The sequence below is a fragment of the Anser anser genome (assembly GCF_964211835.1).
Source record: "Anser anser genome assembly, chromosome: 1".
Lineage (NCBI taxonomy): Eukaryota > Metazoa > Chordata > Aves > Anseriformes > Anatidae > Anser > Anser anser.
The window spans coordinates 41914666-41930045 of NC_139720.1; the positions used below are offsets into that span (position 1 = coordinate 41914666).

General features: G+C 35.8%; 1 protein-coding gene across 1 annotated transcript in view; it reads left to right on the forward strand.

Annotated features, from left to right (window-relative positions):
- NAV3 (neuron navigator 3) overlaps positions 1 to 15380 on the forward strand; it is a 423218-nt gene that overhangs the window by 167112 nt on the left and 240726 nt on the right.

The following is a 15380-nucleotide window of genomic DNA, read 5'->3' on the forward strand; positions in this document are numbered from 1 at the left end:
TGAAAGCTAGTACAGACATAGTCCTGATAAGGGTGATGGATCTCAGCCTGCTTTATTGGGGGGGGGAAACATCCTTTTTTGATTTTTGAAACAGATTGGTGATACAATTATTGAAAGTCCCTGAGAAGTGCTGAGGAGGAGTGATGGGTATGCAAAGATAATACTAAAATGAGCCATCTACATAGGAAATCAAGATATCTCTGTGAAGGAGACATGTTTCACTTTGATATATTCTTGCAGCTATCTTTCAGCTCAGTGCTACAGATAGTAGAGATACTGAAATGAATCATTGCCCTGGCCTATTGCAATGAATTAGTTTACTGAATATATGGCAGTTACTCAGTGCACACACACATAGGCCTTACATGTACACACAAGGAGAAATATTTAACAAGTTGGTGGGCAATCGATGTATTTGCACATATATTGAAAATACTCCACTATCTCAGCAGCATCTCACCACAGATTTATACAGCATTCACATTCAGCCCCAACATTAGACTCCCTCCTTCTCCACTTGTTCTCACAATTTTTTCTGAAGAGAAGGGTGACAATCCAGAGACTACCTATATACGTAAAGATACAAGATTTCTGAAAGCAAGTAACTCTCCCATTATAAAAAAGAGATGTTCAATAAAGTGTTCTCATACTTATGCAGAGTATTTCATACATCATTTGGGGAAAGTTCTCTTGAGTATTGCAACCTGCCCATGTGTTACTTTTCTTCGTTTTAGGAATTGAATGATGTGGCTGTAACAACTCCATATATAACAACTTATAGGGACGGACAACATTAAGGAATTTTGGTTGCTGCTTAATAACTTGACATAAATGGGAAGGCTTATAGCAAATGAGAGGTCTACATGCAGCCTTAATCAAATTGGATATGTACTCTGCAAAAGGGTGTTGCTTGTTGGCTGTATTCACTGAAACCTCTCTGGTAAATCCTCTCTTGAGCTATGAGCTACTTTGTTTGGCAAACTGTCTCACACTAAAGATGGCTGGAAAGCACTGGAGCTGTCACCTGCCTAACAAGTCTGCTTATTTTTACTTTGGGCTTGGTGATTGATGTCTCAGCTAGTAAGGATTTGCAGATTGTTCTGAATATGCCCAGCAGCTATGTGTTGATGGTGTGACAACTTGATTGCTGCCCTTCATATTTCAAATAAGGCAGATGCAGAACCTTATAGTAAAGTCAGAAAGACGCTTCAGACAAATTAGAAGAATATTCTGCAAAATATGGCAAAAGATGGCTAAATGCATACCATCCAAGAATATAAACACTTTGGTGTGTCAGCGTTTCAGGTATATGGGAAATAGGCCTGGTAAAGCAGTGACTGATTTGCACATCTCAGTGTTTAAGGTCCTTACAAAGTACCATGTTTTTCACAGAAATTATTTTCCTTTCAAGTTGGAAAACCAAAAATGTGGGACTGTCAAGGTACATCTAAAAATCTAAATCCCAACCTTTTTTTTTTTTTTTAATATATATATGCATTTGTGCTAATTTCTTTTAGAGGTTCTGCCTGTTTCTTTCTTCCCATCCTCAGCTTATTTGTTTCCTCTGAAACACCCAATTTCTAGGTCTGAACATGAGCTTTGGTTCCTGCTACCAATGAGATGGACCAGGTGTTTTTCTGATGAACTTCATACAATAGCTCTCACTTCAAACTCATCCACAAACAGCAGAGAGGGGGACACCACAAAAGATGGCCCTAAACCTGAATCCCCCACAGGAGGTCCTTTCCTCTCCATTGCACATTTGAATTACCTCTGATAATTTCATTCCCAAGCTGATACTTACAGTTAGGTGAAATGAATTTGGAGCTTTGTTCCTAAACATAACATTTGTTTCTAGCAGCTCATGCAGCTCACCTTTTTTTTAAGGATTATTTATGCTTCCATTCAGTGCCATCAAACTATTGCTGAAGAGTCAAATATGAAATATCTCATGAAAATCATTTAATTTAGGGGTACTTTGTATGCCCAAAGAATTTGTGTCAGTTCTGACAGAATAATCTATATTTTTAATATTAATATCTTACCTGGCAGTAGGTGAAGGATAATCACCATTTGTATCCAGAAAGTGCTTAATACTATGCAAATTTTCTCTCATCTCTCCCATTACATTAAAAGCGAGAATAAAACAGTCCAATAGTGTTTTAACAGTATTTTAACAGTATTTTCAACAGTTCAATACTATTTTAGTGTTCTTTGGAATCAGTGTTAAGCCACAAACTTAATTTAAATTGATACAGGCTGAACTCAGTGCATTCTACAAAATTGTTGATTTGTTGATGTGAAACTAGTGATGTGAAACTTCACTTCTTGTACTGTAACAGCTGTGGTATAGCCAACGTACATCACAGTCTATTCTTAATGGACTCATCTTCTTGGATTAAGTATTCTTGTATTGTATCTCTTTTGAGGGGCTTTCTTAATTGTTCTTCCAAACTCACTTAAGGCTAAAGAACCTCTCTCTTTTAGCTTCATTTGAGACTGTCTCAGAAAAAAATATATATATACATATAAATAATTAAACAAATTAACATATTGTAGTCAACGGTGTGATTAAACATAAACTTACATGTTCTACCATTCTTATGATTTACCAGCCATTAAGTCCAAGTGCTCAAATGAGGATTGGGGCCCAGTGATACTAGATGCCGTAGAAGTGGGACAACAATATGGATTCCATTCGAAAAAAACTTGTGATGTGAAAACATCCTCAAATAAGTGAGGAGAGAGGGAAGCAGCTCATAGATAAATAGAACTTTTTATCTGTGTTTACGTTATTATATAAATGTTTAAATATTGAACTTCTCGTGGCCTTGTTATGCTAACTTACTATGCTGACTTATTTCTAGTCAGATATTACAGTAGAAATTGCTCCTTGAAAGGGGCAATGAGAGCCTTATAGACCTTCACCACCCTGAGGATGGGGGGTGAAAAAAGCATGAGTGTTTGGGAGAGGAGTGGATGTGTGAGCAGTGAGGCCCCACTATTGCTCTACAGACAGTGCAGCAGTGTTAATAGTTGATAGATATGTAAGGGCTGTGCCTGTTTGAAAGAGCTTCAAGTTAAAGGCTAGAAATTTGAAGTCAATTCAGCGAATCAAAGAAAGGATGTTCAGAGAAATGGGCAAAAAAAATCTTCACAGCTGTCTCTATCTGGCATGCACTAATTGCTATGATTGTTTGATAAAGCAGCACTTTGATGATTAGGGAAATGTTTTCCAAACAAAGTACACATTGAGGCTGATAATGAAAAGCTATCTGGAGCTGCTTCTATGAAAATGGCTGCAACATAAATGCTATAGTCACTGCATTCACTTTCTTGACCAGGAAGCCAGCAATTTTATTTTGTCATTGAAAGAGAGCTTTTCTTCCTAGGAGGGAAGAAGCAAAGAAAGTAGAAAAATAGCACAAACTCTCTTATCCTTTGTATTTTCACAAACAATAATCACATATCCAAATATTCTGTGCTGTGGGTCTTTGTGCTTAAAGTTACCATGTTGCTCCAAAACACTTAGCTGACAACCTATAGGACTCAAACTAATAAAAGAAGTGCTATGGGGACCCTGAGCAGACAGAAGAGGATCACTACTTCAGAGGATAGGGCTGTGTGTCCCAGTGCTAAACAGAAAGGCTCACATGCATAGTCTGGGCCATGAGACTGTGCATAGACACAATCCAGCAACTTTTTTAGTGACTCCATGTGCACGTAAGATTCCACCCTTTCTATATGACTGCTTACAGACCTTATGATGTTAATCTTGAAAAATGCACTGTAGACATCTGAAAAGGAAATTAGAGCTTGACTCTTATCTGATTGCGGATCAGAGTAACTCGAGTCATTTAGTGGAGTGTTTTACACTTGTATAACTGACCTAATTAGAGTCAGGATCTAACTAAACAAGGAGACAAACACAGTATCTTTTGCTGATTCTGCTCCTCCATCTTTCTTCAAAAATTATTATCAAATAGTTTCTCAGAAAGACACTATGAAGCACTTATCAAAATATACCACGAAAACAAAGAAAAAAATAACTTTTTTTTTCTTTCTTTTCTACTGGCTGATGTTTGAGATATGAGATGACAAAAACTTGCTACTTTCTTGATATGTTAAGGAGCTGTGCTATAACATGCAGAGTAATGAAAAATGAGCTACATAACAGCACTGGAACTAGCCATTCTGTTCTTTGATGCTTTTTCTGGCTGTTCATTTATCCTTGCACAAAAGACCCAGATTGTGGTGCCATCTCTACCACTCTGGAAAAGCTCGATGTGGCCGTTTCTGAAGCACATCAGCAAACTCTTGGTTTGGCTGGTAGGATGGCTTGGGAATGGCACCAGATGAATCATCCTCCCTCCCTGCCTTCGGGGGCTGAACATTTTCCTTACACAGCACTTTCAGTCCCTGTTAGGCTTCTCCTGACAAGTAGGGCATTGGGAAGCATTGCTGGCATGGGATCCTCCTGGATTTGTATCTTTTGGAAGACCAGGGATGCTGTCAGCTAGAAGAGATTCCTTTTCCTGAGGCTAGAGAAAATTTCTCCATCAGTATAACCTGTATGTGTGGGATCTTTATCATATGAGATGACTGCCTCCAAATCTTAGCAGTTTGTGTCATTAACAGACCAGTACCTAAGTACTCATTGCCATTGTTCTAAGTCCTGCCATAGCAGCATCAGTGACATGTTGTGTTCAAAACAGTAGTCAGAGAATATGGTTTCCATGTACATTTTTAAAACACAGTTTCATCTACAGACTAACTTAACTGAGAACAGTTAAACCAGCAGGAGCTTGAGATTTTACAAAGCTCACAAAGTATGCCTGTAGTTTATGAAGCTAGTTAGCACCTTATCCCCATTACTCATTTCTGTTGCAAATTGTCATGGTTTCTCTAACAGTGATATTTTTATAAGATATATTGCTCATCAAAACAGCAGAGGAGTTTATTTTCTTAATATACCTTTTTATGATCACGTGCTAAGATTTTATAATGCTGAACCAGAGGTGAGCTCACACCACAGCCTTGCAGCCTTCATTGAGGATCTCCTTCTGCATGGCTGGCTCAAATAAATAAATAAATAATATATATATATATATATTATACCATAATCCTATTTACATTAGGAAATCAATTTAAAATGTGGTGTCAGAAATCAGAGTACTCTGTGTATAAGGAGAAGAAAAAAAGCTTTATTATCCTTTGCCTTCATAAGTAGGCTGTCTTGTCTATACACCACAGTATCCACACTATATATGGAGATGTATATGTATGTATCTGTATAACCATTGTATAACCATATACATATAGGTTATATATATAGTATCCTCAGCTTTTACAGTTCTTTTTTTTTTCTCTCTCTCTTCCTCTCAGCTGCTTTTTTATTAGCTTGCTATTTTTCAGGTTTCCTGAAAATGTCTTTCAAAGGCTTTGTGTATTTTCTTATTTATGTGCTTGTCATAGACTGATTTTTATTTAGTGAATCTCAAAGATCTTAGACTTCGTTGAGGGAAAGCTCACTCTCTAAATTTAGATACACTTCATAAAAGTTAAGAAAGTATCTGGCTTATGGAAAGTAGAATATTTTCCAGAGAAGTAACAAGAGAAAACTCTTATCTGTAAAGTGTACAACACTGACCTACAAGCCTCATTCTTTCTGTTTTATTTGTCTAAATCAATAGCAAATTTCTTAAGCAGTCTGAAACCCAGACAGGACAAGTGAGACAGAAAAGGTAGCTAGGCAAACCTGTATGATTTCTCTTTTCTGTTACCAGGATAAACCTAAAATACCAAGCAAGCATTTTATTTTTGTGTTTTCCAACATAGATACACATTTTTGAGTATTAATTATTTTGGCTACACATGGTAAAAAGTTTTACATTATGCAGACATGAACAATGCTTATCTAAATAGTCAGAGAACAGCTTTTAAGGACAAGCATGAGATTCTGAATCTAGGAATACAAGTTTTAGTTGTTCAGTCACACAGTTCCTGTGTTTGAATACGGCGGCATTATGCAAGAAGCCAAGAAAACAAAACAACATTAACTGTTTGGCATAGTTCTTAGAAATTCAGCTGGGGAGGAAGAAGAGAATTTAACGGTCAGAATATTAGAAGCAGCTGTGGATACCTCAAGCAGGTTTAAAACTTTAAGAGGAGTTCATATGGCTTTAAAAGCAAGCAGGGAGGAGTGCTGGCATTGGCTCATACAATTTTTGAATGGCAAGGAACACAATATTTCAGTAAGTCTTAGTCAAACTGTTTTAATTAGGCTACAAAAGAAAAAGATCTTATGAACTAAAAACATCTTGCACTGAGTGGGTAAACTTGATCAGTTTAGTCTGAATTATTTGGCTTCAGTCTACATGTCTCATTTGATGTTTGTTGGCCTTTGTACAACTGCAGAAGAGTCATGTAGGAGAGAAGGGTTGGAAAGTACTGTAGACTGTTCTTTTCAGAGACATTTGTCCCTCAAATTTGTGTACTTGAGCCAGAGAGTTCAGGGTAAAGCTTTGAAAAATAGTGCTTCTTGAAGCACAGCCATATTTATCTGGCACGAATTCATATACAGTGGATACAACACTGGCACAATTACAAAAAAGGAACTGATTACAAAAGTGTATGGAGTGGTGGTTTTAATAGGGTCACAGTTTATTAAAATCATAGCAAACAGAAGAGGAAAGCTCTTTAGAAAATGTTATCTTATTTCTCCTCCCTGCGACCTTTCTCCTATTTATCCAGCAATCTATCACTATCTATTTGTTATAGATCCAAAGAGGAAAAAAGATAAAAGATCTTAAAATGTTTCATCTCTATCAGACTCTTCAACTATGATTTTATTTTATTTTATTTTTTTTTGGGGGGGGGGAGGAAAGGGAGTGTAGTGGTGAAGGTAAATTCTGGAAGATTAAAAGGAAGAGTCTGGGAAATTTTGTCAGTTGTCCTTCCTCAGAATAGCATACAGCAGACAGCATTCACTGCATACTTAAAATCTGGAGTTACTCTGAAGGTTAACCAGCAGATCCAGCTTTTCAGGGTGTAATTTAAATTGTTGGTGAACTGAGGCCAAAAGTCAAATATATATACATACATATATATATAGGCATGTATCTCTGAGTTAGAAAAGACTGCGGATGTCTGCAAGTGCACAGAGACTGTCTGACTTGAACTCTTCCTACATCAGCCACCTGCTGCATAAGCAATAGGATGAGTAAAATACAGTTGCAGAAGCATCCTGTTCTTTTTACTTTCCAGACAGAGAAGCATTTCAGCCAATTTTTGAAAACTGAGCGGGAAACAGAAAGGAGGCAATAAGGAAAGCCCTCAGAGATTTGAAGTGCTTTTCCTCATGGTTGTTTACTGTATCATCTAGACATATTATTTTGTTCTTACAAAACAGAGTAAAACTGCATTCCTCCAAGCCATTAGAAAAAATGGTTATTTGGGCATAGACCAAACATTTATTGCAAATTACGGGTGGACCAGGTTTATGAGATGATCAAAGAAGCAACTAGGTGTGAAATAACATTAAAATAAATCTCTCTTACTGCAAATTATACAGTAATTCACTCTTAATTCCCAAATACATTTATATGAATTGAAGATTTTTATTTATTTACTTTTATTTATTTTTTTTTAGTCTTCTTTCTGGTATTTTCTCAGTAGAGATTTGGTATTCTTGCAGTTTTTCGTTTTTTTTTTTTTTTTTTTTTTTTTAACTTGGCTTTCTCTAACTCTTAAGGGGCTTCTCCAGATGTTGGATGCTCATTAAAATGAATTCTGTTCCAGTTCAAAAGTCTTTGGAGAAGCACCGAGTAAGGCAACAGTCCATTGATTCCCTCATATTAGACTCAGTGTTGGGTTCATTTCATGTACTTAAGTTCAACAAGTAAAAATGTGCAGCTGTTAGCTCATTTCTCATCAGTGCTTGTGGCCAGAGAAGGCTTTTATGTGCTATTGCAATTATTTACTTTTTATTTATTTATTTATTTTTTGTGGTAAAGGATGCTCATTTTTTCTTTCAATCATTGTCCTGTGAATCTTATGCACCAATGACAAATTGCTTTTAAATCCGCAATGACAAAATTGACTTTTCTGCCATTGGTGAAAGAGGTTAGAAACAACAACATGACCAAACTTTGCTGAGTCTGCTGAGTAATTTGAACATGTTTAGATTGGCTTGTTTTTATGTTTGGGAGAAGGCAAAAAGAGAACAAGAGTCAATTTTTAAATTCATTTTAAGATCAGGGTAATCCCACATAAAGTAAGAACATGTTACAATGGAAGGAAGTAAATTCAAGAACACAGAGGTTATATCCTACTTCCTCTGCTTTTTACACCAGTACACAGTAATTTAATAGACTGTTCTAAAGAAGTGGATATGGGGAATGTCTTCCCCCAGCCCCCCCCCCCACACTGGGAAGATAAATAATTACTTTTTTTTTCAGATTTGATTGCTAACTGCAACTATATTTTTTACCTTAAGCATGTACAGTTAATTGGGTGTGTAATTTTTGGATTAGCAGGTTGGATTGGGACTCCGGTAAACAGCTTTATTTTTAACCTGGATGCTTTTTCTGCCTATTAAAACAAAGTAATTCCTATTATCTTGGTGAGACCGTGATAGTGTCAAGGGAATTGTCAGTTTTAAAACACTGCATGCTAAGCAAGCTTCTACAGCATAGAGCTAAAACATGACATTATTTGTAGTTAATACTCAGATATTTTTTACACCAGTTTTAAGTAATTCCCCTGCAAAAACTACAGATTGTTGATCTGCATGTGAATTTTATTTTAATCTTGATGCTTTGTGACCATCAAAAGAAAAAAAATAATAATAGTTCATGTTAGAGCTATTTCCATCAGTTGGAAATAGTCATGAAGGAAATGACTATTTTTTATTTTTATTTTTTCCTTTAATGACTGAATTTTACCAAGGCAGTTCATTTATCTTTGCTCACTAAGACGTTCGTTATTGTAGCCGTGGTATCCCGGATAGTCAGTATATAGTATTTCTTACATCTTCTAATATGCTAAATCTTATTTCATTAGATATTCTTTATTCTTGGCCTACTTCAATTGAAACAAGAACCTTTGGATTTCTTATTGGGAAAGAATACAAATTCTCTTGACACGAAATATACAAGATGCTTCTGGCTGGCTGACTATAGGCAGCATTTGAGGACACTTTTAAAGGCCTATTTGGCACAAAGAAAGTTGGAATGTGTACAGAAGGAAAAGAAATCATTGAACTGAAAACAATTACACTTAAACAACTTACAAAGACAGTATGACAAAACCACCTGAAATAAAGACATGTAGCTTTAAGCTTGAAAATGTGGTTTGAAACGAGCTTTCCTATAGCTTACCCCATTTTCATGGTTTACTGGGGAAATTGTTTGATTTCTCAGTGAAATCTGGGATAAATTCTTAAGGCCTGTATGCATTAGACCTGAAAGACTCTAAACATTTATTTGTGTGAATAAATTACCACAATGCTAGTTACCTCAAATCCAAGGGTTCCAATTTGCACTTTATAATTCCGTGGAATTCCATGTGCACATCTTTAGTTCTAAACGAAATGTAAGGAACATTTACCATTGCCTTACTTTACACTCTTACTTTACAATAACTGTTTCTTGTTCCCAACCCTACTTACAAGTATTATTTTGGTTTTACCAGGGCACACATAGAGTGGACTAGCACCACTGTTATTTCATGTAACTGTCACTGATATCAAAGGTATTTTTGCAGTGCCTTCGGGGGGTTGGGTGGGGTGGCTGGGTTAAAGCAGAAGTGAATTGGTGCTAAATTCACACCACACCTGACATCACTTTGGGTTGAGTGTTTTATCTGTGAATACATCTGCAAGCCATGCACATGCTTGTCCAAGGACAGAATCTGGTCCTTTAACTCTTTTTGCCAGAAGGTAAGGATTTGAAAGTCTCAGTGGCCTCATGGTTGTTATTTATTCTAATCAAACTATCCTAGCACTGAGAGAATTTATTTGTAACATATATTAGGAGTTGTCTTTTTTTCCTCAGAAAGCTGCACATGTGCACAGCAGCAGTCTTATGGTGGTTGGCAGGTATCCTTGCCTCACTCAAGCATCAAACTTGCTTTTTTGCCTGAAATTCCAATACAGGGAAAGATTATACTCATGCTTGCCATCTGGTTGGACAAGTTCTTTTGTTTTCAGACAGCAGGGAAAATCTATATCAAATGGATAAAGAAAGTTTTTGAAGCCTGATTTGACAGTACTGATTGTTGTATGCACTTGTGTTTTAAATCCTTATTTTATTATTATTTAAAAAAAAAAACAACAAAAATGTATATTTCAAAACACATGAAACATCTTAACAGAAAAGACCTGAGCATGAATATACCCTTTATAGATCTATTTAGAAGATATAACTTCCTTGCAGCCTTATTTTCTTGGAAAACTTTCTTTCCTGCTTTGGATGAGGATTTTTTTGTTGTTGTTGATAAATATTTGAATATTATTTTCATACTGTTATGTTCATCTCTGTTTCTTTTGGTAAAAGCAATGTATTTCTGCAGTGCCTAACACTGAAATTTTAGCTCTTCAGGTGTTCTTTTAAGGGCATGATGTTTGGATCAGCACACAAATTTCATTAGCCAAATGTGTATTCTTTATGGCATCTATTATTCTTCCTCTAGTGATACTGAAACTGTTTGTCATATCTTTTTAATGTTTCTTTCTCAGATTTTACCTCTCATATTAGCTTTGATTTATCAAAAAAAAATATATATGTGAATATATATACAATTTCCTTTACTGTCAGTGTATGGCATCTACTTCAAGGATATGACTCAATATACTACTCTGCTACAGAAATCTCTACATCTCCATGATTCCCTACTTAGTTTTATGGAGAAAGTGTTGGAACATGTCTTTGCAGGCATCAATTTTGCATGTGGATGTGCATAAGGATGTCAGGAAATGCAGGTTTCTGTGTTGAATGGCACTCTTAGAACATGGTCGTTTCTATGAGGCCCTGGTGTACATGGTCAGGGCACTGCAAATTATGTTCTCTTAATAACTCATAACCCTTCCTAAAAGTCTTCTCCTTTTCCTGAGCCAAAGAATAAAACTTTATTCTTAACAGTTTTTGCATCCTTTCCTTTTGAACAGAAGGAAAACTGAAAATTTCACAGAGATTGCAGTTGCAGCAAAAGTAGAAGGACCGATGCTCTTTGATCCCTGTAGTAGCCTTGGGATGGAGCAGTAATTTAGATTCTTATTACTTCAGGCCAAATTAAAAGATGGTCTACCTCACCTCACTGCAGATGGGAAGATGGATGACCTTAGCAGGCATCAGTCATTTCAGAGTTCCTGTGTGCTTATGACATGAATCCCTCATCCCTACCACCCACTCACATCTGTTTAAAGATTTGGTATAATTTCATATAACAGCACAACTCCAGAGACTCCTCCAACCTCCCCTTCATGGTGTCCTGTGAGCTAGAAAGAGTTACTTTGGCACCTCCTATACTTGCTCCCCACTCATCAGGAAATACAAGAGGCCTCAATAGAGGTGTTGGCTGCTTTTTCTGGCTTTTGTGTGAAACATGCTGAGAGCCTCTGGGGAAGCTGGTGTTGATCTTTGAGTGGAAGCCGGTTGTTTGGGTCACTAACCCTAATTTAAACTTTCTAAAGGAGAATTCCTGAAAAGCAGTACAAAGCATCATTATGGATTATAAACAGCATGGTAATGCTGTCTAAAACAAGCAAGCTGGTATACTTTGGGTTGAGTCTGGATGTCTCTTTTTATGTGAAGTATTTACTATTAGTTCAATAAAGTCGTGCTTCCATTTAATACATTTTTATTTTACATCTTTTTCTTACATAGAATGGCACATAACACTGACCATTGCAGAACAACAGACCCTCAGAATTGTTTTTTACATGCTGTTTAGCCAGACTGTAAACTGTTTAAAGTGTAGTGTAGATAAAACACAGAAACATAGCTAAAATATTTAATAGGACACAGGGAAGCATGAATATTAATCCTGGATTTCAAGTTCCCTTGTTCCAGTTTTCTTTTTTAACACAAATGATACCGAGTTATGGACAGTTTTCTTGAATGATCATGCTCTTCAGTTTCTTAAATGGGCAGGTAAAAAAAGATGATGTAATAGACACCAACTGGTTATGCTAAACCTTCCATTAGTATCTGTCATTATAGTATTTGTTCAGATGTAACAGCTGAGGAATATATGGGTTTGACCATTTTGGTCAACTGACATTTTCTAGTTGATACGTACTGCTTGTCTCATATTGTTGTTACATATGTGGAAAGGATGCTTATAGACTGGCCTCATCTAAACATTACTGATAGTTCTAGTTAGAGGGTTTGATGTGGAAAACCACTCAGGCATTATCATATTTTTTAAAACTGATGGGTCCATCTGATTTTCACCATACTGTGCTGATGCTCAACAAGATTTATCAAGGAGCTTCCCAAAACCCTTTTCAGCCACACAGGTGTTTTACACCCTACGGCCTCACTGAAGCCACTGTCAGGATCTCTTCTGCACATATGAAAATCACAAAGCCAGGAGCAGAAGATTAAAACTTTGGATTAAATTCTACTCTTGACAATACTACCAAAACTTTTAAAAAGATTGAAATGTCTGTGTCTGTTTTAGAAATCTGACTGACATTAAACAAAACAGTTTTATAAACATAATCTAGGGTATTCCTACCCTAGACTATGCATGGCTCAGTATGGTTTTTAACTACCAGATTATCCTGGTTATATAGCATATCTAGTCAAAGTTATCAAGAAGGGCATCGTATTTTTATTTCTAAAATTCACATGGTACTGTCCTCAGTAACATTTATTTTAAATGCAAACATTTGCAAAATTGTTTCATTATCAGCCTACAAAACACGTCTCTCAAACACAACATAGAATCAATATTACTCTGAATATTTACTGAAGTCATGTGCAATGAATAATGTGCTAGTGCTGTTCCACCTGCATTTTCTGGATAATGATTAGCCTTCAGCCATTCTTTTGCAAACACTTAAACATGACTCTTACTCTTCCCCAACTCCTTGTGCCTGCTGTTTTGTGCTCGCTTGTGTAACCATGAAGATAAACAGATTAGAATTCATAGACTTCTACTAGAATCTTAAATAAATAAATAAAAAGACTTAATCTGGATCTGTTCTGATACTGCTCACAGGCTCTTGTAACAGGAGATGAAGAGAAGAGTAGCAGTGGGTGTACAAACTGGATGGGACTTTTAAAACAGTTGTCGGTTTATATCAATTTAAAACATTACTGAGGCTAAGACTCAATAGGTTCAGATTAAAAATGAAAACAACAAAGATAAATACGGGAGGCTTTTTATGACTGTATTTATGTCACTGACGGATAGAAAGTTCTACGTTTTGAAAGTACTGTGGCTAGACTTTAAATTACTCTAGTATTGAATTTATCTGGAATTTATCTTGAATGTATCTGGAATTATGAGGAGACTGTCTGCTAATCACACAGTCTGAATCCATATGCCCTTGATAAAATTAAGCATGAGATTTACACAAAATCAAGCCATTGGAAAGGGAAGCCATATGATGCAGAATACTGAGCGTCGCAAGTTTTTCACAAAATGATTGGCAAATCTAAAGTGTCAGGAGTTAATTCTATCTGTACTGATTTACCTATCAGCATACCTAAATAGCCAAAGCCATCTTTGTATGGTTTTTCTTGGGATGGCATATATATTTTCATATATGTATATGAACACACCACAAATATATTTCCTACATATGTATTAGTTATTGGGCTGAAGATCTTTTAGGGAATTGGACTAATTGATAACTTCCTATCACCTGCAGACCCTCTGTAGTCAGCCCTATTATGGATGACATTTGCCATGCAGATGAGAGTTGCACCAGTTAGCATTGCCTCTATAGCAGAACTATCATCCTTTATTCATATGCACACACGTTCATGGTCATGAAAGCACTTAGGGATCATTAATGATGAAACAGCTTAGATCATCAATATGTGTTGTATTTGAAGAATGGCATTTTTGCCCTCTTTCAAACCAATGCAGTTAGATTTTTTCTTAGAATATATTTGTATATCTTTTTATGGCCTTTGCAATTGCTATATGAGTATGTCTGATGGATATGAATGTAAAAACATTCTGAAAGAATAGGACAGCATTATAACCTTCATTTGCTGAATCCTTCAGTAATACTGAATCAACTGAGATAGTTACAGAACTTCAGTTCTTACCCTGAACCAGCTACCCACAGAACTGTCATTTCACCAGAGACGCATCCTGTGTGATAATTAATTAATTCCCCTTCCAGCAGCCTCTAAGCTTACTTTAAATGTCTTCTGTCCCTCTAGCCAGTTCCAAATGCACTTTTGCATAAAGACTGATGACAGTACAGACTTTAAGACTGCATAAGTTTAAAGGAAAATTTGTACAAAGTAGCCAAGAAGAAAGAGGGAGAAAATGAACCTTCCTAAACATTTTTCTTCTCCAGAATACAAATTGCTATATATGGCTGTGGAGTCCATCCATGAGAAGGAACTTTAAAATTGGGACCTCAAAAGGTAACAGAGTCAGAATGAGCAGAGCTGCTTAACATAGGATTCATAATGTCTCAAATACTAGACACAAATATTAAGAAGCTATTTATAATATGCTAACATAGATGATTTAAAATGAATGTTTAGGTGTATAATGAAGGAAAGCTGCTTGATAAAGAATTCTAATCTTTTTTTTTTTTTTTTTTTAACTAGAGTTGATCCCGTGCTAGCTTTCAGAAATTAAGGTTAAATTTGCCAATGGAGTTGACATATTTAAGTTAGAAATATAATATTCATACAGTTTCATAGGAAGCCATGTAAAGAAAAGATTAATGTTAGAGCCTTATTTAAATAAGAAACATAATGATGTTTTAAAGGAAAAACACAATCATATTTAGAAGGAAGTAAATATTTTAGTTGTCTGACAATTTCTCTCTTTTAAATTAATCTCAACCAAACAGAATGAAAATCAGGTATGTGCTTTTGTTTGGGAAATATGAGAGAAATTATTTCTGATCATTAAGAACAGATCAGAAACTTCCATGGCTAATCAAATTTATCTTCCTTTTATTATTACTTTTTCTTTTTTATGAGGGTTATTAAGCAGATTTATGAACTGAATAATTCTTTTGAACTTTTATTGCTAAATCAAGTTGAGATGTTTCCAAAGACAATACCATTATTATTAATATTGAGTTTCTGTGTCATCTGACTAGAGATCATCTCATTTTCTTCAGGTTTCTTGTATTGTTGTCTACTTGACTAACTATTGGCTGTCTGAGCTTAACA